General features: G+C 38.1%; 1 long non-coding RNA gene across 1 annotated transcript in view; it reads left to right on the top strand.

The window, feature by feature from the left end:
* Positions 1 to 247: 247 nt before the first annotated feature.
* Positions 248 to 4,185, top strand: part of LOC135098755 (uncharacterized) — a 9,123-nt gene continuing 5,185 nt past the window's right edge. Inside the window, exons 1-3 of the long non-coding RNA XR_010267327.1 lie at positions 248 to 262; positions 2,660 to 2,821; positions 3,262 to 3,408. This is a non-coding gene — a long non-coding RNA (uncharacterized LOC135098755). The remainder of the gene's footprint in view (positions 263 to 2,659; positions 2,822 to 3,261; positions 3,409 to 4,185) is intronic.

Here is a 4,185-nt window from a genome sequence, read left to right as displayed (position 1 = left end):
GATACAATATAGTTTAATTTCCAGCCAAGATGAGAGTTTAACCGAGACATATATGGTGGATAAAAAAGCTCTTAAAAATATGGGTGTTCCGAGGAAAGTATACCACTAGGGAATGTGGGTTACATTAGTAATGGAGGAATATTTTTGAGAGCAGACGAAACTAAAGGTACAGTTACTAGTTAGTGTTTTTGTGTGTTTGTTTATGTGTGTGTCGTGGAGGAGTGATCTGTGCCTGACCATGTGGCTGTATAATGAACCAGGCGTGAGTATTCAGCATTTGACCAAACACACTCACGCAGAGACTGTCCCTTTAAACCTTCGTCCCTTTAAACCGTACCCAAATAAACGCTTTCGATTCGCGTAGGCAGACCAGGCTAGCTCTCTCTGACCGGGCCATGTGACGTATTTTTAGTCATATGGTCCTAGTGAGAGTAACCCGCCGGCTAGGGAGTCTAGGAGTGTTAACTGGTTATTTAACAGAGTAGAAGATGAGAGAGAGACTGGGATGTGTGATGGATGAGTGACAGGGAGAAGAAGGGTGTAATCTGTTTGACGTAAGGGTGACAGGCTGTGTGCGTCCGTGTGTACATGTATGTGGGTGGGTGTGGGTGACTGGGTGTGTGTGGTGGGTCAGTGTCCGTATGTATGTGTGTATTACCATTGTGAGACCCGCTCTGTGTGTATGTGTGTGTGTGTGTGTGTGTATAGGGAGGGAGAGACACGTGAGTAAAGAAGGGAGGATGGGGGTCAGGAAAGAGGAGGAGGAGGAAGAGGGCTGACTGGGTGGAGCTCTTAAAGATAGTATTCAGAAATTACGTGTTTTCTTGACGGCTTCGCTGAGTCACTGTGTTAGGGAAGAGGAAGAGGAGGAGGAGGAGGAGGAGGATATAGAAGTGATGTAAGCATAGGTAGGTTTTAAGTTAGTGTCGGTAAGGTTTAGGTGAGGTTAGTTAAGAATAGGTGATGTTAGGTTAGGCCACGTAAGTTGAAGTGTGTTTAGATTGTAAGGTTAAGTAAGGTTTGGCTGTGTAAAAGATGAGGTGAGGTTAGGTTAAGATAGTGTGTTAGGTTAGGTAAGTTAAGGATAGGTTAGACTAGCATAGTTTAGGTTATATTAGATGAATTTACATTAACTTGCATAGGTTAGATTAGATTAGATTAAAGTAAGATTTGGATGGACATAGGTTACGTTAGATTCATGTTAAGTTATAGCAGATTAATTAGGTTAGTTAAGGTAATTGAGTTAGCAAAGGTTGCATTAGGTTAAACTAGCATAAGTGAAGAAGTTAAGTTAGATTAGGTGAGGAATGAGTAGGTTAGATGAGAGGAGGTGAGGTTAGGTTAGGTGAGGTTTGGTTAGATTATGTTAGGTGAGGTTAGGTTAGGTTAGGTGAGGTGAGGTTTGGTTAAATTAGGTGAGGTGAGGTTTGGTTAGGTTAGGTGAGGTGAGGTTTGGTTAGATTACGTTAGTTGAGGTTAGGTTAGTTTAGGTGAGGTGAGATTAAGTTAGGTTACAGTGAGGCGTCTTGAAGTCATGAGAGACATTGGCAGGGGCGGAGGTGGTACCTTGCCAACTCCACCTGAGAGAGAGAGAGAGAGAGAGAGAGAGAGACAGAGGGGGATCAGACTACTGTTTCATTTAAGGAGTCTTTAAAATTAGCTTCCCTATGTTAATGTGTTAGTTTTCATATTTATTGAGAGAGAGAGAGAGAGAGAGAGAGAGAGAGAGAGAGAGAGAGAGAGAGAGAGAGAGAGAGAGAGAGAGAGGCAATATGGTGTAAATAAAGGGACTAAAAATGTACTTCAAATGGCTTGATTCTCTCTCTCTCTCTCTCTCTCTCTCTCTCTCTCTCTCTCTCTCTCTCTCTCTCTCTCTCTCAATAAATATGAAAACTAACACCTTAACATAGGGAAGCCAATCTTCATCCTCATTTACTCCCGACCCCAACCATTGCTAATATAGACATCACTTTCATCCAGTTAGAAAATAAATCTTGTAAAATAACATTAGGTCTCGTCTATCATCCTCTAGTCCAGTCACCTGTTACGGACAAAAAAACTTTATGACCTTATTGCGGACATTTGTTGCGTTAATAATTGCATAATTATGGGGGATTTTAATTATCCAGTCACTCTCAAGACATCTTTATTCGTTCTACAGCCACATCCAGTCTTAGAACTGGGAAGAAATTGCAAAATGTATTCTTTTTCAATGCCAACTCTACGTCTTGTAGATGGTTATAAAGGAGACTGCATGCATTGCTTCTGATGCTTCTAATTGTTTTGTTTCACAGTGAAAGGCTTTAAGTGTAGTTGGAAAATGTCATAGGAAAAAATTGTAGTTAATATTGGATGCAAAATATCAAAGTAAGATTAGCTAAAGAATTTTTAACGTTGGGAATAGTAATCCATTTATATATATATATATATATATATATATATATATATATATATATATATATATATATATATATATATATATATATATATATATATATATATATATATATATATATATATATATATATATATATATATATATATATATATATATATATATATATATATATATATATATATATATATATATATATATATATATATATATATGGGAGTATATTTTTTGTAACAGTGTGAATGATAAGATTCCATTTTTCAGTGTTGCCATGGTGACGGTGGTGGTGGGCATGATACAGATGCGGGAGGTGGAGTTTGTGCCCGATAGAGACATGCAGCTGGACAAATTGTGTTGGTCATTGGTCAGACTGGAGTTTACATGTGTACCTCCTTCACCATCATTGGTGGACACTTCACCATGAGTGTTAGTGAAATGTGCTCTCTTTCTTACTTTATTTGTATATCAGAAAAATTTAAGGCCAGTTAGTTGTCTAGACTATAAGTTTTAAAATGAAAAAATAAATCTACATATTTTTTTAAAAGCAAACAGTTAAGGCATTGTAAAGTAAAAGTCAAAATATATTTTGGTTATTATTTTTTTTTGCAATCAATTACTTTCATGTATAATGAAATAAATACATTTATCAAACTTAATATCATATTTAATAACAGCTAGAGGTACCAATTTGCAGATGTCTATGGAAAATTTGTATGATAATCTTGTGGCCAACAAAAAAGGATACAATGAATGATGACTTATTATTGTAAGAAATCTTTCAGAGTTGTTGTTGTGTACTTCCACATTCCATGGAGACAGGTTTTTCCTTCACTTTTCAGCATTTAAAAATGTGATAATTTCAACAGGATGCTTGAGCTGTCACGGTGCTGCTGCTGCTGTCTGCCATCATCACCCTGACACAGACCACCCTGCAGACCACCTTCATCCTGGGTGCCACACGTCACTGCTGCTACAACTCAGAGCAACTGGAGCGCAAGCCAGGAAGGGAGATGGTAACTCCTCACTTAATTTGTTGTTTATTTGAGGGCCTAATGACAGACACATAATGGAATGAGTATTTGTGAATGTTTGTTTATATCTAGATACAGCATTCACATATCTTTTAAGTGCCACCTTCCAAAAACAATGTCAGCCAGAAAAATAACTGATGAATCTAATTACATTTCAAGTCAAAAGTTTTCCTTTAACCACTTTGCTCCAGATGCTTAAAAACATGCGTTGCTCACATACATGGTGTCACGTAGGCTCGTGAGTGGTAACTTATCTAATTTCTAATAATTTCTAATATAATTTCTGTGTGTGTGTGTGTGTGTGTGTGTGTGTGTGTGTGTGTGTGTGTGTGTGTGTGTGTGTGTGTGTGTGTTTTATGTATGAGTGACACTGGCCAAGGGCAACAAAAATCCAATAAAAAAATATGCCCACTGAAATGGCAGTCCCATAAAAGGGTCAAAGCAGTGGTCAAAAGTTGATGAATAAGTGTCTTGAAACCTCCCTCTTGAAGGAATTCAAGTCATAGGAAGGTGGAAATACAGAAGCAGGCAGGGAGTTCCAGAGTTTACCAGAGAATGGGATGAATGATTGAGAATACTTGTTAACTCTTGCATTAGAGAAGTGGACAGAATAGGGGTGAGAGAAAGAAGAAAATCTTGTGCAGCGAGGCCGTGGAAGGAGGGGAGGCATGCAGTTAGCAAGATCAGAAGAGCAGTTAGCATGAAAATAGCGGTAGAAGACAGCTAGAGATGCAACATTGCGCTGGTGAGAGAGAGGCT

The sequence above is a fragment of the Scylla paramamosain genome, unplaced genomic scaffold, assembly GCF_035594125.1.
Source record: "Scylla paramamosain isolate STU-SP2022 unplaced genomic scaffold, ASM3559412v1 Contig78, whole genome shotgun sequence".
Lineage (NCBI taxonomy): Eukaryota > Metazoa > Arthropoda > Malacostraca > Decapoda > Portunidae > Scylla > Scylla paramamosain.
The sequence above is the reverse complement of the archived record's forward strand: the minus strand, read 5'-3'. Positions and strand labels throughout refer to the sequence as shown.